Source organism: Oncorhynchus mykiss, chromosome 10 (assembly GCF_057628025.1).
Source record: "Oncorhynchus mykiss isolate SJ-2025 chromosome 10, ASM5762802v1, whole genome shotgun sequence".
In the NCBI taxonomy this organism is placed as follows: Eukaryota; Metazoa; Chordata; class Actinopteri; order Salmoniformes; family Salmonidae; genus Oncorhynchus; species Oncorhynchus mykiss.
In genome coordinates, this window is record NC_143031.1 from 52,003,252 (window position 1) to 52,024,118 (window position 20,867).

General features: G+C 40.0%; 1 long non-coding RNA gene across 1 annotated transcript in view; it reads right to left on the reverse strand.

Moving 5' to 3' along the window:
* LOC149980061 (uncharacterized) overlaps nt 1-12,038 on the reverse strand; it is a 41,783-nt gene extending 29,745 nt beyond the window's left edge. The window contains exons 1-2 of the long non-coding RNA XR_016483802.1: nt 11,241-12,038; nt 10,811-10,872 (exon numbers count right to left, since the gene is read on the reverse strand). This is a non-coding gene — a long non-coding RNA (uncharacterized LOC149980061). The remainder of the gene's footprint in view (nt 1-10,810; nt 10,873-11,240) is intronic.
* Nucleotides 12,039-20,867: the final 8,829 nt, after the last annotated feature.

Genomic DNA, 20,867 nt, shown 5'->3' on the forward strand with positions numbered 1-20,867 from the left:
GAGAGAAGAGATCTAGCAATACTACATTCTATGCAGGTAGAAAAGCTAGCTGGTGTGGTTAGCTTGTTTTCCAACAAGCTATTCAAGTTTCAGCCTTGCAGCATGGGATAACTAGGTCTTGATAGTTTGCCGTTTGATGCTAGCTACCACCGGTGACTGAAAAGTAGAATAAACAAATTTGACTTGAAGCAAAGGCTTTCCTTTTAGGTCAGTACTCAACACTACTAGCTTTCCTACGTTCGGCAGCGTTAAGCTCACGTTAAGCCTGAGAACACTTAAATAGGAAGACAGGTATCCAGGAGAGCTAAAGAACGTAGTGATTCTTTACAAGGAAGAGATCAGGAATGATCATAAGGCGGGAGGGGCTCACCCTATTCGCCACTCAACGACCTGTCTGTCTCTGACAGACGCTGTGTGATTGGTTCTTCCTCTTTGTTGTAAATCCTGACAAATTCCCATAGTGATATATCGAAACGAGTAGTTAAAATAGAACCACTGAAGTCCTACATGGTTCACCAGATTACGTTTATCATATGGGTCATCATATCAAAAGCTTGCTTGACTATAATGAGTTGCCGATGGAGAGGAGAGTGAGAAACACATGGGCTACACTACAGTAGCAATGATTAACCCAACAGATTTCACTGGACCTATCCGGTGTATGTGACAATAAAACATCTATTAGTAAGGTGGTTTGGGCTGGGTCAAGGTTGTGGTCTAGTCTGTATGTGGTAGGTTAGGCTGAAACCACGTAATGGCTGCTTTCCGAGGTAGAGATGATGCTTTTTTTGTAATTATAGATGCTTTACTCCCACAGACTGAGCATATGTACATTATTTCTTGCATCAGTGAAATCAGGAAGGAAGGCCCTGGGGCGTAACCTTTCAGATGCACACTTATGGCTCAAGGAAATATCTGTGTTTAAGGCATTATAATCAGGTTCATACTTTGAAACCTATTTATGGTCTCTCTCACTCTCTCCCATTCTCTCAGAATAGGTGCATTTGGTTAGATTTCCCACAGCGAGTTACTTTATAAACTCAAGTATGCCTACAGGATATTCTAAATAGCAGAAACCAATGCTATAATGACGATAAGCAGGTTGTTTCGACATGAAGCATTCTACATTCAATGGCATCACCCTTAGCAGTATTGCACTCTCACTGTAACGGTCATGTGACATGTTCTTTTGTGAAACTACACAGATGTCCATTATGTACACTCATGATTTAAAATAAGACGGCTCTGAAATGGAGATGTATACAAGCCACCATCATCGCAGGCAGCCGGGGCTTTTGGACTCTTGACTGATCTCCAGTTACATCACATGGTGTGAGGTGGGAAAAATTGAGAGCGAGAGGGAGGTAGAGATGGGGAGAGGGAGTGGGTCGGCCAGTGTCAACCCATGAGACAGGAGAGAGAGAGAGATCTGAGAGAGGGAGAGACGGAGAGAGAAAGAGGAGTGGGTCGGACGGCAAGTGTCCGCCCATGATGTCATGGGAAAGGAAGCGAGCTGAGTTAAATGTTCCTGAGGTCCAATTTATAGAGTGTTTACGTTGGATGTCCAACAAATGGGGAGAAAGGGAGGGCAGGGCAGTTCACACACCAGACAATTGATGAGGTATTCTATTGTTACTGTAAGATTTTTAGGGGTTTAGTGTGCAGAAGACGGTAATAAAAACATTGACTGAATGATTAGCTCACGATTGTTACACTTCACTTCAGTCTGTTTAAACCAGGCTACTTTTCCCTTATTCACTCAGAGAATGACGTGAAGCAAATCCCCCTTTACTCCAAGCGTTCACTCTAACACAATGTACTTCCTATAACTATGCCCACTGCTGCCACTTATACTTTCCAGGAGGAAGTTCTATTGTCATGGCAGTTTTTTTGCTGTATGCCCATGGCAGCATGTACATAGAGGAACATTCTTGTCACTTGGAATATTAATTTCAGCTAATGAGCGCAGACAGTGACATAAGAGAAGGCACATGGCTTTGTTTAACGTTTGAGAGGACCCAGCCTTTTGTCATGTACTGTACATGTGTTTTGGGAACATTTTGAATGATTTCTAGATTATTTCTGATGATCTACTTCTGATTAAGTGGCTGACTGAGGTCATATTATTCTGAACAGGGTGTAAAATGGCTGAGCTAACATATTACAGTAGTAGGCCTAAAGTGGATATCCTCCAGATTAGAATGTATTATTGAGTTAAATACTGAAGCACTACATTGGGCCTACATAAGAGCTGGTGTGTGTGTGTGTGTGTGTGTGTGTGTGTGTGCACGCGCCAATGTTAATTTCGTCAACAATAACCATGACGAAAATACTCATTAATGACCAACTATGATGATAACGACATGAGATGCTACTACAAATTATTAATCATTTTAGTCAATACAAATGTGCCGAAATGAGAATTCCACATGAGACTAATGGATATTAAATTTGACAATAGCTCCTTTTCATCTGTTTTGCCCCAAAAATAAGCATGCATCCCTGTGCAGAATATATAATGCAATCCTCTCATTGGCAGAATTCACATCTTTCAGTTGTGCAATCTGATTGATCCGATTTGCACAGCTCTCCCACACAGCTCGCAGGCGGTCTCTTCAGTCACTCGTCAATCTTTTGAACTGATGCAAAGCCAAGACACTTTACTTATAACTAACCTCAACTAGAAATAATAAATGTTTACTCTCTCGCTTACTTTGATGTAGGCTATTGTTGCTTTGATCTCATCAGAAGTTCTATTTTGCAATGTGCGCTGCTATTCTTTCATCTGTGTTGATGTCTGCAACCCAGATGCGGTCTCGCAGTCCGCAAATGCAAGTTGCAGTTACTTTTTCTTCGATGGGAAAAACTAATGCTATTTGTTGAATATGGAGTACACTAATACTTCTGGCATTTCTGGAAAGCTCAAATTCTCCCTACTGTTATTTACCCCCTTGACGGCTATGATGGAGAGAAAATCAGAGCTCTAAATTGGTTAACCTGTAGCCAAGGCTTTATAGTAAATGGTTCATTATGGCTGGCATTGGTTACAATCTCACAATATCACAGTTGCCAGCTAAGGTGTATGAGGGGACAGTAGGCCTAGTTGGACAAGGCTATCTGAATGTGCACATGATGGAAGTGAGGTGCTTTTAGCAAAGCAGGTGTATTTACCTACACTAGTGTGTATGTAGCCTGGTTCCTCTCTAGGTTTCTTCCTAGGTTTTGGCCTTTCTAGGGAGTTTTTCCTTGCCACCGTGCTTCTACACCTGCATTGCTTGCTGTTTGGGGTTTTAGGCTTGGTTTCTGTACAGCACTTTGAGATATCAGCTGATTTAAGAAGGGCTATATAATAAAAAATAAAATAAAATTGTGTTGCTTTAAATTGTATTGGGTTACACAAAAACAGTCTGTGGGAAGCCATAAGTTGAATGCTATTACTCACTTACTATGCTGGTGGGCTGGACGGTTGGTCATTATGACTGGGGGAATTTGAGACAAAATATCTAAAAGATCGTATTATTAAACAGGCTTTCCAAACGTGGGTCTGTTGTAGACTCACTTCCTCTCTGCTTACCTCATGTCAAAATAAATGTCCTGCACGTGTGCCATATGTGGACATAAAAATAATTACTTGTGGGGTACTTTTATTTTGACGTGAGGTAAGCTGAGAGGAAATGTATACTTCTGGCTTCCCAAGGACTGTGGGGTAGGCAGAGACGAAGTGTAAACTTCTTGCTTCCCACTGACTGTTTTTGTGAAACCCAGTAGAATTGAAAGCAACGTGAGTGTATGTAAATAAACTCACATTGCCAAAAGCAGCGAGACGGAAGTTAGGGGTAGCCAAAATAATTGTTTAATACAAAAAAACGCACCATCTATTTTGTGACTAAATGTCTGTGACTAAATCTATACTAAAATTGTTTTGAGTTTTAGTCGACTGATAACTTAAAGTAGTGAACTATGAAATTACGTAAATGTTACTAAGGCTTAAGGATATTTTAAGACTTAAACTAGGGCTGAAACATAATCTAAAATAGCTGCCAAAATGAACACTGTTGTGTGTGCGGGCATGCGTATGTGTGTATGCAGTCATCAGAAACATCAGATAAATCCTGTCCGGGCCGTTGCCACTGTAGGTGGGTGTTTGTTTTGGGTTACGTCATTGTTGAGTTAATGCCCTTCTTTCTGCTATTAACTCACACTGGGTGGAAACAGCTTGTAGTCAGTCACCTGGGCTGGATGCCCAACATGGCTGACTGACAGGATACTTCAGAGCATACTTCAGAGCATACTTCAGAGCTGAGCATCACCCTGTGTAACCTTCTCCTCTGTTTCATTTTGTCATTTCTAGAGGATTTTCAGTGGCTGGAGATGTTGACTAAATGAGCAGGTGTGTGTGTGTGTTCTTTCCTGTAGGATTGTGTTGCTGGTGAAGGCATCATCTCACATTGTCTAGACATAACTTGTCACATTCCATATCAAAAAGCCTCTTTGGTGTAAAAAATGGAAATCTATGTCATGCATCAATCTGTGTGGACAGGAAAATACCATGCAGGAGGAAGGAAAAGTGTGTGTGCATTTTGTATAAATGTGAAGGTATCCTACCTTTTAAGTGATTTGTTTGACAATAAGATGAAAACATCATGACTGGTTGTGTTTATGCCACATGAAAGTGTAAATACCTATTTACAGTTAAGTTACATGTCTTTATACTGTCTATAAAACTCACATAAAACTCACATGAATTTTCTATGTTTTTTCTGAAATGTTTAAGGTCATGCCCCCCTCCGTCCTTGACTTTTCCTAAAAAGTCTAGAAAACAAACTGTCATTGTTAGAATCTTAATATCACAAATGTTATAACCAGTTTTAGGAGGGAATGTCATTTCTTTATGGCATCACCCCGTTTCCCCTCCTTCTCCTGATAGTTTAAGGTGTCATGCCCAGTTGATAAACACCCTGATAATTGCCTTGAAACTGAACCGAAACTATACCGAAACACATTTCACACGTACAGTGCATTCCAAATGTATTCAGACTCCTTTACTTTATCAATATTTTGTTACGTTCTAGCCTTATTCTAAAATGTTCAATATAATTTTTTCCCCTCATCAATCACAACACACAACACCCCATAATGAAAAAGTGAAAACAGGTTTTTAGAAATCTTTGCACATTTATTGAAAAGAAAAACAGAAATACCTTATTTACATAAGTACTCAGACCCTTTGCTATTTTTGCTACCTTTATTTAACTAGGCAAGTCAGTTAAGAACAAATTCTTTTTTTTCTATGACAGCCTAGGAACTGCCTTGTTCAGGGGCAGAACAACAGATTTGTACCTTGTCAGCTATTAAATATAATCCCATCACCAAACAATTGATTAAAACACAATATTTTGCAAAGGTCTACAGTAGCTTCAAAAGCACTGTACCCAGAGGAGGACAGCTACCTTCCGTCCTCCTCTGGGTACATTGACTTCAATACAAAACATAGGAGGCTCATGGTTCTCACACCCTTCCATAGACTTACACAGTAATCATGACAATTTCCAGAGGACGTCCTCCAGCCTATCGAAGCTCTTGCAGTATGAACTGACATTTTGTCCACCCAATTAAAGGATCAGAAAATTAATCTAGTACAGAAAGCATAAACTACAGCTAGCTAGCACTGCAGTGCTTAGTTGACTCAGAGACAAAGACTAAATTTTAAAAAATATTAATTTGTTTTATTTTTATTTAACCTTTATTTAACTAGGCAATTTAACTAGGTAGTTGAACTGTTTTGAACAAATACATATTTTCACCTGGTCACATACAGCTGTTGTGTTGTGCATTGAAGTCCACAAGCAAAATGACAAGGTGAGAGGAGGAGAGCGCATAGAAGGAATACAACGTGGCTACTATGAAAGTGAACCGTGGTTTCGCGTGATTAGGGGTGTATTCATTCTACCGATTCTGCTGAAAAAAAAAAATTTCTTAAAACAGAAGCAAATGGAACAAAACGGGGATAAACATACCTGAATTTAGAATCTCTTGTTTGCCACTGTTGCACAAGTGATTACACACTATATCAGCAAGTTGCAGGCAAGAGTGTGCAAGGAGTATTGAATGTCCATGTGATACTGTCTGTCACCTAAATTTTCATTCATAGGCTAGGTTGTAGCAAGCTCATGATGGGTATAGGGAAAATGTGAGTATCATGTAGTATCCTAACACGGTTACATTGAACTGGGTGAATTAAACATGAATGAGAGTCATCCAATATGCTGTAATAGAAATAAGGCCATGCTCTTGAATTTGTTTTATCCTCCGTCATCTTAAAAGGCACTGACCGCCACTGGTTTCTACAACTTGATTGAAACCATCTGTGGTAAATTCAATTGATTGGACATGATTTGTAAAGGAGCACACCTGGCTATATAAGGTCAAAAATCAAGCCATGAGTTCGAAGGAATTGTTTGTAGAGCTCCGAGACAGGATTGTGTTGAGGCAAAGATCTAGGGAAGGGTACCAAAACATTTCTGCAGCATTGAAGGTCCCCAAGAACACAGTGGCCTCCATCATTCTTAAATATAAGAAGTTTGGAACCAGTAAGACTCTTTATTCTACCCTTGAGTTGCGTTCCCATGCAAAACTAGACAGATAGCTAACAACTAAGTCTTCAATAAAACTCCCAAGGCGTGACTTTTCTTGAATGAATATATTGAAAACGTTTATGTTGTGAAACTGCGAAATACAGAAAATAATATACTTTAGTATTCAATTCACACCGACACACTGTAGCTGTACATTATACATTTGAAGTTGCATAAATACAAAGCACGCGCTAAGGTACCATGCATCTGGCATGATGCCAAACCATATAGCTAATTGTTACTCATATGGTAATTGGCTCCTTTCATTACTCTAATAATGTACAACCATTTATGTAGAATAACAAAGCATATTACTCTAGGAACAGTAACAAAACTACAGTATTGTATATTTTACAATTGGTTTGCATGACGCACGAGCAAAGTAATACAGCTAACGACATACATCAAACCAAATCAAATTTATTTATATAGCCCTTCGTACATCAGCTGATATCTCAAAGTGCTGTACAGAAACCCAGCCTAAATCCCCAAACAGCAAGCAATGCAGGTGTAGAAAGGCATTGCAACATGAAAGGCATTGCAATTTGTGAGTAAATGCAACCAACCAACATTGATATGTAAGCAACTCTATCAATAACAAGATTATAATCATTAGCTAAATGCTTGAATCGAACTTACAAACCAATATTTTCCAAGGCTGAAGCGTGACAAGAAATAACTACATTGAAAGACCTGCAATGCCTTTCTACACCTGCATTGCTTGCTGTTTGGGGTTTTAGGCTGGGTTTCTGTACAGCACTTTGAGATATCAGCTGATGTACGAAGGGCTATATAAATAAATTTGATTTGATTTGATGTATGTCGTTAGCTGTATTACTTTGCTTGTGCGTCATGCAAACGAATTGTAAAATATACAATACTGTTTGTAGCTGCTTCTATGCGTGCAGAACAAATTCTCTACTTCCTGTTTGTGTAGTCTTTCTAAGTACCAGAAACATCCACTAGGGGGCAAATAACACCATTGAACACAATGAAAATCCAATTGAACCATTGTAATAAAATTATCTGTTACCTTCTAACAGGATGGCAGCACACTCTTCCTAGAGCTTGCCGCCTGGCCAAACTGAGCAATTGGGTGAGAAGGGCCTTGGTCAGGAAGATGACCAAGAACCCGATGGTCACTCTGACAGAGTTCCTCTGTGGAGATGGGAGAAGGACAACCATCTCTGCAGCACTCCACCAATCAGGCCTTTAAGGAAGAGTGGCTAGATGGAAGCAAAGGCACATGGCCGCCCTCTTAGAGTTTGCCAAAAGGCACCTAAAGTACTCCACGACCATGAGAAACAAGATTCTCTGATCTGATGAAACCAAATTTGAACTCTTTGGCCAGAATGCCAAGCGTCACATCTGGAGGAAACCTGGCACCATTCCTACGGGGAAGCATGGTGGTGACAGCATCATGCTTTGGGGATGTTTTTTCAGCGTCAGGGTCTGGGAGACTAGTCAGTATCGAGGGAAAGATGAATGGAGCAAAGTACAGAGACATCCTAGAAGAAACCCAGCTCCAGAGCACTCAGGACCTCAGACTGGGGTGAAGGTTCACCTTCCAACAGGACAACGAACCCAGCCAAGACAACGCAGGAGTGGCTTCGGGACAAATCTCTGAATTCCCTTGAGTGGCCCAGCCATAACCCGATCGAACATCTCTGGAGAGACCTGAAAATAGCTGTGCAGCGATGCTCCCCATCCAACTTGACAGATCTTGAGAGGATCTGCAGAGATTTCCAAAATACAGCTGTGCCAAGCTTATTGCGTCATACCCAAAAAGACTCACGGATGTATTTGCTGACAAATGTGCTTCAACAAAGTACTGAGTAAAGTGTCTGAATACTTATGTAGATGTAATGTTTCAGTTTTTTTCTGTTTTTAAAAAATGTCTAAAAACCTGTTTTTGCTTTGTCATAATGGGGTATTATGTGTAGATTGACGAGGAAAACTATTGTATCCCTTTATAGAATAACGCTGTAACTGAACAAAATGTGGAAAAAGATAAGGGGCCTGAATTAGGGCTGTGGTGGTCATGAAATCTTGTCAGCCATCTTGTCAGCAAGCGAATAACTGCCGGGTTAATTAGCATAAACACATTTAGCATCTCCTGGCTTCCACGCATAGCCTAGAAGCCACTAATGCAGACCTTTGGAACATCTATATTTTAAAAAGTAAATCCATTTAATATAGCCTACACCATCACAATAAATCCAGGTCTAAAGAAACTGTAGTCTATTTCAGAAGAACCGAATAGCATACTCTGAGTTGCCCTTATGTTAGGCCCTGATGTGGCTATGGCATATGGCTGTGGGCTACACAAGTTCATTTAGCAGACAAGATTTGCTTAGTATTCCGTGGCATTATTCTTTATTATTTATAGTATGAAGAATACAATTGAACTTAATAAAATAGAAAGGATATTTTCTCTACATTATTTCAAAGGAAGTGCACACATGAGACTATTCTGTGTTGAGCGGTTAACAAAGAAACTGGTCCTCCTCTATTCTTAATTTAGAGTTATTCATGCAACTGTCGTTGTGATACAAAAGGTTGGTGTAATGCCTGTCGTCGGAAGGAGTGGACCAAAGCGCAGCGTGAAAAGTGTTCATGATGTTTTTCTTATCAAAAAACACTTGAACAAAGTAACAAAACGAAATCGAACAGATCTATCAGTTACCAGAGACTAAACAGAAAATACTACCCACAAACACAGGTGGGAACAAGGCTGCCTAAGTGTGATTCCCAATCATAGACATCGATAGACAGCTGCCTCTGACTGGGAACCATACTCGGCCAAAACAAAGAAATAGACAACATTGAATGCCCACCCCAAATCACACCCTGACCTAACAAAATAGAGAAATAAAACGGCTCTCTAAAGTCAGGGCGTGACAGTTGGGCTATATGTTTAGATTTTTTTAATACATTCTAAGGCAGCATGATGGGACTGATGAATTTAAGATGCACACACTTCATCAGTCTCTCATTCACAATTTGACTTGTACTTGATAATATTCTCACTAGGCCTCGAATTTCCTGGCGGCATCCCCCATGTGTGTCCGTAATCCCCCTAAAAAAAAAACATGCCTTTTTTGGCCAAAGTGGCCGTTGTGCGTTTGGGCTGAATATAATAGGCTAATTATATTTCCCTTCCCTCATTCACATGGCTCTCTGAGATGTAGCCAATGCCCATCACCTGATCGGGTCCTTCTCACAGGCACTTCAGCTAATAAGTAGGCTGCAAGTGAATGAAGACAGACACATCAGGGACACAAATTCTTATCAAATTCTGTAGATCATATTGAAGATATTAGAACTGTCCATATTTAGCTTACTTTTCGTCAGCCAACAAGATGAGGGCTAATGAACAGCAAAAGCACTAGCCTATTTCAATCTGCAATCCTACATAGTACAAAAGTTGACCTATTCTATTGGTCAACTTTTCCTTCTGTGCAAGAGATAAATATTCCAAACATATGCTGGAAGAGTTGTGGGATGCAATAGATCGTTTAGCTTAAAATGTTGATGAACAAATCAGGCAATTTTTTCACATTATAAGCACAGCAATGAGCACACGGGAGTAGGCGTGAATGTTCCAAAATGCAATCATAAAGCGGGAAAACACTGTTCTTGACAGTAATGTATGCATGTAATGCTTTAAAATCGCAGCCTACAGTATGTATGCCAGTTAGGCTCTACATTGGTTAAATCAAATCAAATTAAATTGTATTTTTCACATGCACCGAACACAGTGAACTTCTTACTTATAAGCCCTTAACCAACAATGCTTTAAGATTTTTTAAATGCTTTACAACAATGCTTTAAAATGTGTTAAGTAAAATAAATTAATAAAAGTAACAAATAATTAACCTTTCTGATCTCCCCATCCCGGATCCGGGTTCGTGAATACAGACTCAAGCTCATTACCATAACGCAACGTTAACTATTCATGAAAATCGCAAATGAAATGAAATAAATATGCTAGCTCTCAAGCTTAGCCTTTTGTTAACAACACTGTCATCTCAGATTTTCAAAATATGCTTCTCAACCATTGCAAAACAAGCATTTGTGTAACAGTATTGATGGCTAACGTAGCATTTAGCATTAGCATTCAGCTGGCAACATTTACACAAAAAAACAGAAAAGCATTCAAAAAAATCATTTACCTTTGAAGAACTTCAGATGTTTTCAATGAGGAGACTCTCAGATAGCAAATGTTCAGTTTTTCCTGAAAGATTATTTGTTTAGGACAAATCGCTCCGTTTTCTGCGTCACGTTTAGCTATGAAAAAAACCCTGTATCCAGGATTGTGTAAATCTATCAGCAAGCTCATTAGCATAACACAACGTTAACTATTTATGAAAATCGCAAATGAAATGAAATAAATATGCCATCTCTCAAGCTTAGCCTTTTGTAAACAACACTGTCATCTCAGATTTTCAAAATATGCTTCTCAACCATAGGAAAACAATAATTTGTGTAAAAGTAGCTAGCTAGAGTTAGCATTTCGCGTTAGCATTTAGCGTTAGCATTAGCGTTAGCATCCAGCACGCAACATTAACAAAAACATAAAAGCCTTCAAATAAAATCATTTACCTTTGAAGAACTTCTGATGTTTTCAATGAGGATACTCTCAGTTAGATAGCAGATGCTCAGTTTTTCCAAAAAGATTCCTTGTGTATTAGAAATAGCTCCGTTTTATACATCACATTTGGCTACCAAAAAAAATCCATAAATTCAGTCCTCAAAACGCAAACTTTTTTCCAAATTAACTCCATAATATCGACTGAAAACATGGCAAACGTTGTTTAGAATCAATCATCAAGGTGTTTTTCACATATCTCTTCATTGATACATCGTTCTTGGACACATGCTTTCTCCCCTGAATCAAATGGTAAAGTAAAAGCAGCTGGCAATTGCGCACCGAATTCGACGCAGGACACCAGGCGGACACTTGGAAAATGTAGTCTCTTATGGTCAATCTTCCAATGATATGCCTACAAATACGTCACAATGCTGCTAAGACCTTGGGCGAACGACAGAAAGTGTAGGCTCATTCGTTGCGCAATCACAGCCATATAAGGAGAGAATGGAAAACAGAGCTTCAGAAATTCTGCTAATTCCTGGGTGATGCATCATCTTGGTTTCGCCTGTAGAATGAGTTCTGGGGCACTTACAGACAACATCTTTGCAGATTCTGAAACTTCAGAGTGTTTTCTTTCCAAAACTGTCAAGAATATGCATAGTCGAGCATCTTTTCGTGACAAAATATCGCGCTTAAAACGGGAACGTTTTTTATCCAAAAATGAAATAGCGCCCCTAGAGCTCTAACTGGTTAAACAACAGCAGTACTATAACAATAGCGAGGCTATATATAGGGGGTATCTATACAGAGTCAATGTGCGGGGTCACTGGTTAGTCGAGGTAAATGAGGTAATGCGTACATGTAGGTAGAGTTAAAGTGACTATGCATAGATAATAAACAGAGAGTAGCAGCAGCGTAAAAGAGGGGTCTGGGTAGCCTTTGATTAGCTGTTCAGGAGTCTTATTACTTGGGTGTAGAAGCTGTAAAGAAGCCTTTTGGTCCTAGACTTGGCGCTCCGATACCGCTTGCCGTGCGTTAGCAGAGAGAACAGTCCATGAATAGGGTGTCTGGAGTCGTTGTCAATTTGTAGGGCCTCCCTCTAACACCGCCTAGCATAGAGGTCCTGGATGGCAGGAAGCTTGGCCCCAGTTAGAGTGCCTTGCGAAAGTATTCGGCCCCCTTGAACTTTACGACCTTTTGCCACATTTCAGGCTTCAAACATAAAGATATAAAACTGTATTTTTTTGTGAAGAATCAACAACAAGTGGGACACAATCATGAAGTGGAACGACATTTATTGGATATTTCAAACTTTTTTAACAAATCAAAAACTGAAAAATTGGGCGTGCAAAATTATTCAGCCCCCTTAAGTTAATACTTTGTAGCGCCACCTTTTGCTGCGATTACAGCTGTAAGTCGCTTGGGGTATGTCTCTATCAGTTTTGCACATCGAGAGACTGAATTTTTTTCCCATTCCTCCTTGCAAAACAGCTCGAGCTCAGTGAGGTTGGAAGGAGAGCATTTGTGAACAGCAGTTTTCAGTTCTTTCCACAGATTCTCGATTGGATTCAGGTCTGGACTTTGACTTGGCCATTCTAACACCTGGATATTATTATTTTTGAACCATTCCATTGTAGATTTTGCTTTATGTTTTGGATCATTGTCTTGTTAGAAGACAAATCTCCGTCCCAGTCTCAGGTCTTTTGCAGACTCCATCAGGTTTTCTTCCAGAATGGTCCTGTATTTGGCTCCATCCATCTTCCCATCAATTGTAACCATCTTCCCTGATGCTGCCACCACCATGTTTGACAGTGGGGATGGTGTGTTCTGGGTGATGAGCTGTGTTGCTTTTACGCCAAACATAACGTTTTGCATTGTTGCCAAAAAGTTCAATTTTGGTTTCATCTGACCAGAGCACCTTCTTCCACATGTTTGGTGTGTCTCCCAGGTGGCTTGTGGCACACTTTAAACAACACTTTTTATGGATATCTTTAAGAAATGGCTTTCTTCTTGCCACTCTTCCATAAAGGCCAGATTTGTGCAATATACGACTGATTGTTGTCCTATGGACAGGGTCTCCCACCTCAGCTGTAGATCTCTGCAGTTCATCCAGAGTGATCATGGGCCTCTTGGCTGCATCTTTGATCAGTCTTCACCTTGTATGAGCTGAAAGTTTAGAGGGACGGCCAGGTCTTGGTAGATTTGCAGTGGTCTGATACTCATTCCATTTCAATATTATCGCTTGCACAGTGCTCCTTGGGATGTTTAAAGCTTGGGAAATCTTTTTGTATCCAAATCCGGCTTTAATCTTCTTCACAACGGTTTCTCGGACCTGCCTGGTGTGTTCCTTGTTCTTCATGATGCTCTCTGCGCTTTTAAAGGACCTCTGAGACTATCACAGTGCAGGTGCATTTATACGGACACTTGATTACACACAGGTGGATTGTATTAACCATCATTAGTCATTTAGGTCAACATTGGATCATTCAGAGATCCTCACTGAACTTCTGAAAAGTTCAAGGGGGCCGAATACTTTCGCAAGGCACTGTATGTACTGGGCCGTACTTACTACCCTCTGCAGTGCCTTGCGGTCGGAAGCCGAGCAGTTGCCATAACAGGTCATTCAGGTCATTGCCACAACAGGCCATTCAACCAGTGATTCTTGATGGTGCAGGTGTAGAACCTTTTGAGGATCTGAGGACCCATCCCAAATAATTTCACTCTCCTGAGGGAGAATAGGCTTTGTCGTGCAATATTCACGACTGTCTTAGTGTGTTTGGACCATAATAGCTTGTTGGAAATGTGGAATTTCAAGCTCTCAAACTGCTCCACTGCAGCCCCGTCAATGAGAATGGGGGAGTGCTTGGTCCTCCTTTCCCTGTGGTCCACAATCATCTCCTTTGTATTGATCATGTTGAGGGAGAGGTTGTTGTCCTTGCACCACATGGTCAGGTCTCTGACCTCTTCCTTTTGTCCAGCTGGGAAAGGGCAGTGTTGCGTTCAATAGAGATTGCTTCATCTGTGGATCTGTTGGGGTGGTATGCAAATTGGAATGGGTCTAGGTTTTCTGGGATAATGGTGTTGATTAGAGACATGACCAGCCTTTCAAAGCATTTCATGGCTACAGACGTGAGTGCCACAGGTCGGTAGTCATTTAGACAGGTTACCTTAGTGTTCTTGGGCACAGGGACGATGGTGGTCTGCTTGAAACACGTTGGTATTACAGACTCAGTCAGGGACAGGTTGAAAATGTCAGTGAAGACACTTGTCAGTTGGTCAGCGCATACTGGGAGTACACGTCCTGCTAATCTGTCTGTACCTGCGGCCTTGTGATTGTTTACCTGTTTGAAGGTCTTACTCACATCGGCTATGGAGAGTGTGAACAGCTAATGTTCTCATGCATGCTTCGGTGTTACTTGCCCCGAAGCGAGCATAAAGTAATGTCACTGGGCATCGCGGCTGTGCTTCCCTTTGTAGTCAGTAATAGTTTGCAAGCCCTGCAACATCTGACGAGCATCAAAGCCGGTGTAGTACAATTCAATCTTAGTCCTGTATTGTTGCTTTGCCTGTTTGATGGTTCATCGGAGGGCCTAGCTGGATTTCTTATAAACTTCTGGGTTAGAGTCCCAGTCCTTGAAAGCGGCAGCTCTACCCTTTAGCTCAGTGCGGATGTTGCCTGTAAAGAATGACTTCTGGTTGAGGTATGTACGTACAGTCGATGACGTCTGTGGAGACGACGTCATCGATGCATTTATTGATGAAGCCAGTGACTGATGTGGTGTACTCCTCAATGCCATCGGAAGAATCCCGGAACATATTCCAGTCTGTGCTATCAAAACAGTCCGGTGGCTTAGCATCTGCTTCATCTGACCACTTTCTTATTGACCGAGTCACTGGTGATTCCTGCTTTAGTTTTTGCTTGTAAGCAGGAGTCAGGAGGAAAGAAATATGATCAGATTTGCCAAATGGAGGGAGAGCTTGGTACACGCCTGTGTGGAGTAAAGGTGGGCTAGAGGTTTTTTCCCTCTGGTTGCACATTTAACATGCTGATAGAAATTAGGTAAAACGGATTTAAGTTTCCCTGCATTAAAGTCTCCGGCCACTAGGAGCGCCGCCCCTGGATGAGCGTTTTCCTGTTTGCTTATTGCCATATAAAGCTCACTGATTGCGGACTTAGTGTCAGCATCGGTTTGTGGTGGTATATTGACAGCTACGAAAAATACTGATAAACTCTCTTGGAAAATAGTGTGGTCTATAGGTTATCATGAGGTACTCTACCTCAAGTGAACAAAACTTCGAGACTTCCTTGGATTTCGTGCAACAATTTTTGTCACCCTGTCTGAGATGACAGGGTGATTAACAAAAGGCTAAGCTGTGTTCCAAGATATTTCATTTGTGATTTTCATGAATAGGAATATTTTCTAGGAAGATTTATGTCCGTTGCGTTATGCTAATTAGTGTCAGATGATGACAACTGTCCAGTTCACGGGATGGGGTGTCACTAGAGGTTAATCAACCTGTCATCTCAGATTTTGAAATCATGCTTTACAGCCAAAGCAAGACAAGCATTTGTGGAAGTTTATCGATAGCCTAGCATAGCATTATGCCTAGCTAGCAGCAGGCAACCTGGTCACGAAAATCAGAAAATCAATCAAATTAAATTGTTTACCTTTGATGAGCTTCAGATGTTTTCACACACGAGACTCCCAGTTAGATAGCAAATGTTCCTTTTTTCCATAAAGATTATTTTTGTAGCCGAAATGGCTCCGTTAGTTCTTTACGTTTGGCTGAGAATTCGACCGGAAATTGCGGTCACGACAACGCCGAATTGTCCAAATTAGCTCCATAATATCGACAGAAACATGGCAAACGTTGTTTATAATCCATCCTCAAGGTGTTTCTCAAATATCTATTTGATAATAAATCAACCGGGACAGCTGTATTTTCAGTAAGACCGGGAGGAAAAATAGCTGTCTAAAAATAGCTGTCTCTGTCTATTACGGAAGAATTACTCTGAGAGCACTCAGCCGGCCACTTACGCAATGTAGTCGCTTACGCTCATTCTTCAACATAAAGGCGTGAAACTACGTCAAAATGCTGTAGACACCTTGGGGAATACGTAGAAAAAGGAATCTGGTTGATATCCCATTCACTGCTCAATAGGGACGCATCGGAACGCAGAGCTTACAAAACATGAGTCACTTCCTGATTGGATTTTTTTCAGGCTTTCGCCTGCAATATCAGTTCTGTTATACTCACAGACAATATTTTTACAGTTTTGGAAACTTTAGAGTGTTTTCTATCCCAATTATATGCATATTCTAGCATATTGTCCTGTCAAAAAAGCCTGTTTACTCTGGGAACGTTGTTTGTCCAAACATAAAAATAGTGCCCCCTAGCTTCAAGAGGTTTGGGTGCATGCTTATTAGTAACTGGAATAAGCCATTTCAGTGTCTGGTTGCTCCTCATTACACACCACAGACCAGCAACTAGTATTTACATCATCAACATATGAATCACGACAAAACATATTGTATAACCTCTTATACACTATATTAGGCCCAGCCTTTGGAACTTTGGTTTTCCTAGATATGGCTATTATATTGTGATCACTTCATCCTATGGATTTGGATACTGCTTTAAAGCAAATTTCTGCAGCATTAGTAAAGATGTGATCAGTACATGTTGATGATTTCATTCCTGTGTTATTTGTAAATAGCCTGGTAAGTTGACTGACAACCATGAAAATGGACAATGACAATGGACAATGACCCCAAGCATACTTCCAAAGTTGTCGGAAAATGGCTTAAGGACAACAAAGTCAAGGTATTGGAGTGGCCCTTAAAAAGCCCTGACTCTCAATCCTATAGAACATTTGTGGGCAGAACTGAAAAAGCATGTGCGAGCAAGGAGGCCTACAAACCTGACTCGGTTACACCAGCTCTATCAGGAGGAATGGGCCAAAATTCACCCAACTTATTGTGGGAAGCTTGTGGAAGGCTACCCAAAACATTCGACACAAGTTAAACAATTTAAAGACAATGCTACCAAATACTAATTGAGTGTATGTAAACTTCTGACCCACTGGGAATGTGATGAAATAAATAAAAGCTGAAATAAACAATTCTCTCTACTATTATTGTGGTGTTCCTAACTGACCTAAGACAGGGAATTTTTAGGAGGATTAAATGTCAGGAATTGTGAAAAACAGAGTTTAAATGTATTTGGCTAAGGTGTATGTATGTAAACTTCCGACTTATACTGAATGTATCAAAAACACTTGGCACTTACAGTGCCTTCTGAAAGTATTCATACCCCTTGACTTAATACACATTTGTGTTGTGTTACAGCCTGAATTGAAAATGGATTACTTTTAAATTTCTTTCTCACCAATCTACACCCAATACCCCATTATGATGAAGTGAAATTTGTTTTGATTTTTTTTGTATACATATTGAAAATTAAATACAGAAATATCTCATTTACGTACGTATTCACCCCTCTGGGTCAATACATGTTAGAATCACCTTTGGCAACGATTACAGCTGTAAGTCTTCTTGGGTAAGTCTTTAAGAGCTTCGCACACCTGGATTGTGCAATATTTGCAAAACAATATTCTAGCTCTGTCAAGTTGGTTGTTGATCATTGCAATAGATTTTCAAGTCGATTTAAGTCAAAACTAACTATGCCACTCAGAAACATTCAATTTCGTATTGGTAAACAACTCCTGTGTATATTTGGCCGTTGTGTTTAAGATTATTGTCCTGCTGAAAGGTGAATTCGTCTTCCAGTGTCTGTTGGAAAGCAGACTGAACCATGTTTTCCTCTGAGATTTTGCCTGTGCTTAGCTCTATTTAATTTGTATCCTGAAAAACTCCCTAGTCCTTGCCGATTACAAGCATACCCATAACATTATGCATCCACAACCATGCTTGAAAATATGAAGAGTGGTCCTCAGTTATTTGTTGTGTTGGATTAGCCCCAAACATAACACTTTTTATCCAGGACATAAAGTTAATTTCTTTGACACATTTTTTGTATTTTTACTTTAGTTTCTTATTGCAAACAGGATGCATGTTTGGGAATATTTTATTCTGTACAGGCTTTATTTTCACACTGTCATTTAGGTTATTATTGTGGAGTAATGTTGTTGATCCATCCTCAATTTTCTCCTATCACAGACATTAAACTCTGTAACTGTTTTAAAGTCACCATTGGCCTCACAATGATATCCCTGAGTTTTTACCTTCCTCTCTGTCAACTGAGTTAGGAAGGAAGCCTGTATCTTTGCAATGACTGGGTGAGTTGATAGACCATCCAAAGTGCAATTAATAACCACCATGCTCAAAGGGATATTCAAAGACGTTTTGAAAAATCTCCCTTGTCTTTGTGGTTAAATCTGTGTTTGAAATTTACTGCTCAACTGAGGAACCTTACAGATAATTGTGTGAGGTACAGAGATGAGGTAGTCATAAAATATCATCTTAAACACTATTATTGCACACAGAGTGAGTGCATGCAATTTATTATGTGACTTGTTAAGCAAATGTTTACTCCTGAATTTATTCAGGCTTACCATAAAAAAATCTGAATACTGATTGACTCAAGACATTTCAGCTTTAAATCTTTTAAGAATTTGTAAAAACGTCTAAAAACATAATTCCACTTTGACATTACCGGGTATTGTGTGTAGCCAGTAACGCAAAATCCTAATTTAATCTATATTGAACTCAGGCTGTAACACAACAAAATGTGGAAAAAGTCAAGGACTATAAATACTTTCTGAAGGCAATGTATAATGATGTTTAGGCTACTGTTGTTTTCATCATTTGACTGCGCATCTCTCCATCATGGTGGTTGGGTTTTGTATTTTTTATTTTGTCATAGTTGTAAGAATGGTACTCCACTTATAAAATTGATTGAACACTTGAATTTGTGTTTTTAGTGGGGGTTTTTCATACAGTGTACAAAACATTAGATACAATTGCCCTTTCCATGACACACTGACCAGGTGAATCCAGGTGAAAGCTAGGATCCCTTATTGATGTCACTTGCTAAATCCATTTCAATCAGTGTAGATGTTAAAGAAGGATTTTTAAGCCTGAGACAATTGAGACATTGATTGTGTATGTGAGCCATTCAGAGGGTGAATGGGCAAGACAAAATATTTAAGTGCTTTTGAACGAGGTGCGCTGTTTGTGTCAAGAACTGCAATGCTACTGTGTTTTTCACGCTCCACACTCTCCCATGTGTATCAAGAATGGCCATCCCACCCAAAGGACATCCAGTACATGGGTCAGCATCCCCGTGGAACACTTTGACACATTGTAGAGTCCATGCCTTGACGAATTGAGGCTGTTCTGTGGGTAAAAGGGGGTGCAACTCAATATTAGGAAGGTGTTCCTGTTTGGAATATTCAATGTATATGCTTTTGTGCTATTTGAAATATATATATTTTCGTATTCTAATGTTATGAAAGACCGTCATAAACACAACCAAATTATTATTTTTGTGAAAGCATATATGAAATGTATTAATTACACTGTTAGAATTTTGCAGTCAGAATGACTGCTCATTAGCTTAAAAGGAGCATCCCTCGAGGCCCAGCATTGCTAGTGTTAAAAATGTTTGTGCACGTGCTGTGAAAAGAATGTGCCCCCCTATGGAAATCAATTACCCATCCAACTGATTTGTTCTGGCGCTGGCCCTGGTCCCAAAGATATTCCATGCTGCTGGTGAGTAGTTAATCTTTTACTGCAGTGGGCTAAATCAGGGTGCCATTACTGTCCTGTGAGGATTCAAATAGGTCAGATCAACTTGGCAATGGATGACTTCAACCAGACCCTCTCTCACCCACAGAGGGGGGAGAAGGTATCTGGTTGAACGTTGATAGCCCCTGTTGTAAATCAAGGAGAGAACATCCCTCTCCAAATTCACATAGGAATGTGCCTTTGTTTCACAGGCATTTTCCCGCTGAAACTCTAACAAGTTCTAAAGCAAATAATGGAACAATATTTCTAAAATAGAATGTGGGGAATGGTCAGAGGCGATCTAAAGAATAATAATGTCATTTTGGTTGTTATTTTGTGATGTCCTTAAAAATTTTATAAAGGAAATACTGTAACTTGAAAAGTCTGCACAATACATAGACAACGTTTCCATCCTCTACATTGTGTATAAAATATACAAAATGATAAGTGTTTCTATTAAGAGAAGGATGTGATTTTAGACACTATTAGAGTAAATAAACTCAGCAAAAAAATAAACGTCCTCACTGTCATCTGCGTTTATTTTCAGCAAATTTAACATGTGTAAATATTTGTATGAACATAAGATTCAACAACTGAGACTAACAGAAATGGAATAAATTGTCCCTGAACTTTGGGGAGGGGGGTGGGTAAAAATCAAAAGTAACAGTCAGTATCTGGTGTGGCCACCAGCTGCATTAAGTACTGCAGTGCATGTCCCCCTCATGGACTGAACCAGATTTGACAGTTCTTGCTGTGAGATGTTACCCCACTCTTCCACCAAGGCATCTGCAAGTTCCCGGACATTTCTGAGGGGAATGTCCCTAGCCCTCACCCTCCAATCAAACAGGTCCCAGACATGCTCAATGGGATTGAGATCCATGGAAGTAA